Below are 7,613 nucleotides of genomic sequence, written 5' to 3'. Positions count from 1 at the left end.
ATATCATATTGGGCCTATATAATAATTAAAGTTATTTGACCATCTGACCCATGTTGGAATCAACCCCATAACTCTAATTTTACAAGCACCATGTTCTAACCATCTGAACTATTGGAACCACAATAAATGTGAGTCCACCAGGAAGTGGTCATGGATCATGTGTGCTCTACTCAAATACCCAGAGGGTACAGCAACAGAGACCACAACCTCAATGACCTGGGGTGTCCTGTACAAGACTGTATCTCCACCTGGGTGGTAAAAGGGCGAGATTGAGAGATCAACAGGAAAGAATGCTGAGGATTTATGAATGTCAAGTATCTCCTGTCAGGAGAAAAAAGGGATGAAATACAGGCAGGGCTCCATAATAAAGAGAGGAGGGTGTGTAAATTAGCCTCCTGTGGCATAATGAATGACTTACGACCAGTATCTCTCCCATCAGTTAAATAAAGGTGAAGTCAAATAAAAAAATACACATCTTTCCCGACAGTCATATCCCCAACAGTGGCCTGAAGGGAGGAGAGACTGTGACGATCCTGGAGATAGTGGAGTTGATTATGGCTACCCTTGGGGCTTCTGCAGGGAGGGGGGATTCTGTTTTCCTTTACTGAGGTGTCTTGTCTGTCTGCCAGCTGAGTGCTGACTGAGTTCTGACATCAACTCACCTTGGATAAACAAACAAGATAATTAACTCTAGTGATATGTCTCACTAGTTCCAGATACTCCCTGGTCCACACACACGCACGCACACACGCACACGCACACACACACACACACACACACACACACACACACACACACACACACACACACACACACACACACACACACACACACACACACACACACACACACACACACACACACACACACAGCCTAGTGTGTTTGTGTGAATGCTCACAACAACATAAATTAGAAAATAATCCCTCCAAAAACTGCTCAAATAAAATGTCCATATACCCATAGATATAGGGATGAGAGAGATGGATGGACAGAGAGAGAGAGTGAGATAGAGAGTGAGAAAGAGAAAGAGAGAGGGAAGGGCGCGAGAGAGAGGTAGACACCATGTCCTTTCTCTCAACCTCACCCCACCCAGAGGCAGCAAAACCTGTTCATCTCTTAGAGAATTCCCCCCTCCCCTCCCCATCCCTTCCCCGGGACACAGTCAGTGGATGGACTCATTCCTCTAGAACAGTCTATTGACAGTGTGAGGTGGGGATCAAAAATCTATGCGAGCCCACTCCTACCATCACCTGTCATTACCTGACCCAGGTGATTCACTGTGACAATCTGTACGTCCCTCAGGGTTGTTTTTAGTTGGCTAAGCGACTGCCCCCCCCAAAAAATATCACTGAGTACCCCTGAGGGTGGGACTCCCTGACCTTTGACCTAGGGGTCATCTGGTTAATTACTCCACACCTCTCCAGAATTCTGGAATGTTCTGTGCCAAGGGCCAGAACATTGGGAAGGGGGAAACTGACAAGACTGTTTCCTGAACTCTTATCAGGGAAGAGGTGAGCTACTGCTCAAGTTAAAGTTACGGACCTGTCGTGCGAACCTGGTGTGCACTACACAAAGTGGGTAAACTACTAAACGTGTGCAATACCATGGGAGGGGTTCAACCCAGGATTTAGCAAATGAGAGATAGGAAATAAGAGATGGATTAAGGGTCCCTGGGGAGACGGACACTAGCTTGGAGTGTGTTGACAGTAAACATGGTTGAATCATCCTCTTCAGCCCAGTATGCAGGCTGGCTGACACTATAGTTGCCCCCCAAATGGCAACCTATTCCCTATACGGTGCACTACCAAGGGCTCTGGTCAAAAGTAGTGCACTATGTAGGGAACAGGGTGCCATTTGGGACGCACTCCATCTTCCTGACAGGAATAGTGCTCTTTCCCCAGAGGAATGATACCTCATTCCCATTCCCAATAATGTGAGAGGGGACAGTCAAGCGGTAGGATGATCTATTTAATGGTCCTGTGTCCTGCAGTGTTTATTGGCTTCTCAAGGACATAATGACAGCCAACGACATACATTCCATTCCATTACTGTAGCGCCCTCGTCTGATCCAGTAGAATCATCCTTCCTCTTCCTCTGCGTCATCCCTGGAGCCAATAGGGGCTTCCTGTGTCATCTATGTCATTGTCACTCTCCACACGCCCTCCATGGTAGAGGAATCAACTCAGAGCCACCTTGACACAGAACTCACCATGATTGATGATAATTGCTTTTCATCAAAAGTCGTGTAAACCTAGATTTTCTTCCATCTACCCTAGTGAGAATTTTACCCACACTGTGACACCGTCCATTTGTGTTTCATGACACGTCCAGTCCTCCATGCTAATGAGTTAATTATGCTGAAGACATGGAACGATTCATTGGCCTATTTAAGTCATATAAGGTAGAAGTGGGCCAGGTTTGCTGGGGATAAGAAGTCCATTGTGTGTGTTGGATGAAGGAGTATAAAATAGTGGAAGGCGTTTGAAAGTGAAAACAGATGTGTGTGATGCCAGTGCTCACTCTAAGGGTTTGCTGGCCTGTATAGCCAGGGCAGTGATGTTTTAAGGAGCATGTGGTTTTGAAACAAGTCTGTTTGGTGCAATTAAGAATGGAATAAAATGGGGTAACACAGTAGGGCAAAAAAAACAAGTTTTCTAAAGTAATTTCGTTGTGTTCTTTCCTTCCTGAGCAACTGAAAAAGGGGATGGATGTTGGAAACGAGAATCCATCAAGGACGATCTGCTGCTCTGACACAGCACTCATTTGAGGAAGGGAACGTCAAAACATGACATCTTGAATTCACATCACACTAACAAAAGATGGGCCCGCCGACAAATTCACCCCTCGCATGACCTGCATGCTAATAGTGGGCTTACAAAAACATTATCCCAAAATATCTTCCAATGGAAGAGAGAAACAAGGTTTGCTCGAACCAAAACTGTTCTGCCCGAATAGAAGTTCTACTGTGAACTAAGTGGACCAGGTTAGTGGGAACAAAACCTTTTTTGTCCCAGTAAATTATTACAAAATGCCCCTGCTCTGGCAGCAGAAAAAGGAGGTTATTTCGAGGGCAAGGTGCACGGTGCAGCCAGTAGTCCCAACTTAATTCCCTCCCTCCAGCTTGAACATGTCCAACTGTGACAGATCAAATTGTTCCAGGTGTGTCATTGAATTGGGGGCAGTATTTCTACTCAAAGCATTGCAGAGAGCTGTGGACGGGAGGTGTGATTGCGTACAGGCTTTGTAATGCCTTAAAGGACTGGATAGAGGGGTTCTATAAAGGCGCTGTGCCCTCTTTCACCCCAACTATCATGTTTTATTGACAGGTGTCTGGTCACCTGATCACTCCTACACATGTTCTGTAAATGCCATGTTGGAACAGACCAGATGGCTAAAGGAGAATGAAGAAACAGACGCTGTCTACAGACAAGTCACATTCAGAGGACTTGAAAAGTTTAAACACATGATTGAATATGATGTGGTCATTTAGCAATTTACAGTTGATTCAGTATTGGGGAATCAAATCCCCAACTCGGGTCATTCCAGCACCATGCTCCGTCGGAGGCATCAGATTCACGTAGAGTAGGCTATCATTCATAGTTCTCCACATGTCTTGTGTTCACAGATGACTGTTTTACACAGTGTTCTGATAACCCGTCCTGTTTTATGCTTCTCTCAGTCTCGAAGTACAGTATCTATGGTGGAACTGGAGTCCAATCCGACCAATGAATCTCTTTGACCCACAGCTTCTTCTTCACCTTTTGAGGTTTCCAGTGAGAATCCTAACAAACGGCAGGTCTTAATGGAGGGCTGCTTTCTCTCCGGGTCTCGTCAGCTGAAACCTGAGGGAAAAAGGGGGCAGCACCCCATATGGAAAGATTTAGGTGAGCGGTAAACTCCTTTATTACGGAACTTATGTGAAACACCTGTATGTCTGTGCACGGACATCAGCCACACAAATCAAAACCCTGAACACGCAACTCATCATCACACAATAAAGCCCTGAACACACAATTGGGGGTGGAATGCACAAATCAAGCACTCATCATCACACAAACAAGCCCTGAACACAAGTATGAAGAGCTGAACACACAAATCAAGCCATAAACACACAAACTACAAAAAATACAAATCAACATGAATGAAAACTGAACAATGCAGAGCTGAGAAAACACAATTGAGAACTGAACACGTAAATCAAGCACCAAACCCACAACTGAGAACTCAACACGTCATCAGGAGCTACTGTAGCAATAGAATTGAGAACTGGACACAACTTCAAGCTCTAAAAACCCAACATAGGCCTAAATCCTGAACACAGTCGAAAGCTTCAAAACAAGGCCCGAAAACACATCCGAGATCGAGGAACCTAACCCACAATCAAGCAGCAGGATAACCCTTCTGAGGCTTCTCGCATCATTTCACCTCTGTGTTATTCCCAGGTTTTTTTCCTGTCTCGTTTGATTGTGTTATAAATCATTTCGTGTGAGTCAGGGTCTTCAGCCTGTGTTTTCACAGGGCAGTGTTTGATTGAAGTCATTAAGCCAAATCAGTTCTACACTATCAAACCAGGGGGAGAAGGCAAGGATCGGGTCTCGCATTGCATCTAGGCTAAGCCTATGCATCCAAAACTTTTCTCTTCGAAACTAACGGTCATTGAAGTTAAACACCGCCCTCACACGCTTCTAGGCCTATTTAAATGCTTAAACAGCATGCTGTTTTAGAAATCAAATCAAACAATAGAAAATGCTTTGTGATTTACATTCAGTTAATGAAACCTAATTAAAGTCGAAGAGAGTGTGTCCAATTTCAATTTCCTCCAGTATAATAAAAACAATTATTGCGAAATCTCAAGTGGTGATCTTCAATTTCTGAAGTGTAGAGAAGCCTCAGCTGCTGGCAAATACAATGTGAAAGGAAATGAAACACAAACGTCCCTCACCCCAGGTTCCGGAAGGTGATTACATTACTATTGTGTCCTCCACCCTGTATGCCCCTGCCCTGTGTGTATGTGTGTATGTGTGTATGTGTGTGTATGTGTGTATGTGTGTATGTGTATGTGTGTGTGTGTGTGTGTGTGTGTGTGTGTGTGTGTGTGTGTGTGTGTGTGTGTGTGTGTGTGTGTGTGTGTGTGTGTGTGTGTGTGTGTGTGTGTGTGTGTGTGTGTGTGTGTGTGTGTGTGGAGCTATGAGTAGGGAGGCAGTCAGTGAGTTGCTGGTGATAGCAGTTGTCATAGCCAGCGTCTAAACTTGCAGCGCTCACTTTCCACTTCCAGTCCCAGGAGAATCTTTGACCGGAGTGCAGTCACAGCAGTGTTCCTTTAACCCAGACAGTCATCTGACCTTATGAGCACCCTTCATACAATTCTGACACGTGTCATGGAAGGAACATTCTAGTGGTCAGTGGAGTCAGAGAAGGAAGGGGAGGACCATCCTCCAGTGAATCTGGTGAAACATTAAAAAAGGTAGCATTTTTAGAAGCAACTATACTAAATGTATTCACAATCAACGTTGTTTCCACGTCATTGCGAAGCAAAAAAGAAATGGATCAACATGGAAAACTGATTATATTTGCAAAAAGTAATGAACGTAAGGACATTTTGTCATTTTTTAGCCAAACTCTTAACCTAAATCCAATGGGGATTTTATTTTTTACATTTGATGTTGAATTCACGTTAGATGTCAACTCAACCAAATGTAAACCAAAACTAGACGTTTAACTGACGTCTGTGCCCAGTGGGATGAATCAGTGAAGTGAATTCGGCCATGAATCAGAGGAAAGATCCAACCAAAGGAAGTTCTGACACCTGCCATTTCTTGTAGACATTCATCATCATTAACCTCTTCAGAATGACACTTCCCCAGAAAATGATTCAGGTGCTCCCGCTACATACTTGCCTCATCATTTTGAACGGTGGTCAATGAGAAAAATACAATGCACTGTTTTATAAAAAGGTTGACCAAAACGTTAATTGAGCTATGAACTTTGTGGAACCATTTTTTTCCTAATGTTAAAGGGGCATTTAAAACTAATTCAGATGGGAAAGAGCATACAGGAAACGTTTAAGTGTGTATGTTAGGCAGGAGGTCAGTATATTGTAAGGTTATTATTAGTACTGTAAAGCAGTATCATCATGGGTTATCTGGCTTTGAACTGTTTTGCTCTTTAAAACTCAATTCAGCACAAAATGTCAACTCAACAATGGCTCTTCCTGTACTAGGTCAGAATGAGGGCTACAACGGACACACATATTTTTTTTTCTCTCTCTCACACACACACACACACACACACACACACACACACACACACACACACACACACACACACACACACACACACACACACACACACACACACACACACACATACACACACACACACACACACACACACACACACACACACACACACACACACACACACACACACACACACACACACACACACACACACACACACACACAGGGTCAGCTCAGCTACTGAAGAGCTCATACATCAGGCTAAATGCAGTGTGAAGCCAGTGGCCAGTGTCCTCAGTAAAGAGCTAACAGGAAAACAGTATGTATTCCTACCACTGGTGAGCTTTCAAAGAAAACAGTCCAGTGTTGTTGCAGAGAAGAAGCCTGTAGTGAAGTACTTTTCACTGCAAAGATGACCCAGCTAAATGCTTCAATCCCAAATGAATGGAAAAGATGGCAACCATCTGAAATTAGGTGGTGCCTATTTTTTCCTATTCCTTTGGGATTGAGGCATACAGTATACAGTGCCTTCAGAAAGAATGCACACCCCTTGACTTTTTCCACATTCCACATTTCGTTTTGCTATAGCCTGAATTTAAAATGGATTACTTTTAGATTTAATTTCATCACTGGCCTACACACAATACCCAATAATGTCAAAGTGGAATTATGTTTTGGAGCTTTTTTGCAAGTTATTTAAAAATGAAATGCTGAAATGTCTTGAGTGAATAAGTATTCAACCCCTTTGTTATGGCAAGCCTAAATAAGTTCAGGAGTAGAATCTTAACAAGTCAGATAATAAGTTGCATGGACTCACTCTGTGTGCAATAACAATGCTTAACGTGATATTTGAATGACTACCTCATCTCTGGGGGCTCCCGAGTGGCGCAGCGGTCTAAGGCACAGCATCTCAGTGCTAGAGGAGTCACTACAGACACCCTGATTCAAATCCAGGCTGTATCTCTACCGGCTGTGATTGGGAGTCCCATAGGGCGGCGTACAATTGGCCCAGCATCGTCCGGGTTTGGCCGTTGTTGTAAATAAGAATTTGCTCTTAACTGACTTAAATAAAGGTTACATTTAAAAAATACCACACACATACAGATAATTATAAGGTCCCTGAGTCAAGCAGTGCATTTCAAACAGAGATTCAACCACCAAGACCAGGGAGGTTTCCTAATGCCTATGGGTTAATGGGTAAAAAAAAGAAGCAGACATTGAATATTCCTTTGAGCACGGTGAAGTTATTAATTACACTTTGGATGGTGTATCAATAGACCCAGTCACTACAAAGATACAGGCATCCCTTCCTAACTCATGAGGCCAATGGTGAATTTAAAACAGTGACAGAGTGTAATGGCTGTGATAGGAGAA

At 43.6% G+C, this 7,613-nt stretch overlaps 1 long non-coding RNA gene across 1 annotated transcript in view; it reads right to left on the bottom strand.

Annotated features, from left to right (window-relative positions):
- Positions 1-3,421: 3,421 nt before the first annotated feature.
- The window catches only part of LOC116375211 (uncharacterized), a 7,356-nt gene continuing 3,164 nt past the window's right edge, over positions 3,422-7,613 (bottom strand). Inside the window, exons 2-3 of the long non-coding RNA XR_004210940.1 lie at positions 5,263-5,444; positions 3,422-3,842 (exon numbers count right to left, since the gene is read on the bottom strand). This is a non-coding gene — a long non-coding RNA (uncharacterized LOC116375211). The remainder of the gene's footprint in view (positions 3,843-5,262; positions 5,445-7,613) is intronic.

The sequence above is a fragment of the Oncorhynchus kisutch genome, linkage group LG9 (assembly GCF_002021735.2).
Source record: "Oncorhynchus kisutch isolate 150728-3 linkage group LG9, Okis_V2, whole genome shotgun sequence".
NCBI classification, from domain to species: domain Eukaryota; kingdom Metazoa; phylum Chordata; class Actinopteri; order Salmoniformes; family Salmonidae; genus Oncorhynchus; species Oncorhynchus kisutch.
The sequence above is the reverse complement of the archived record's forward strand: the minus strand, read 5'-3'. Positions and strand labels throughout refer to the sequence as shown.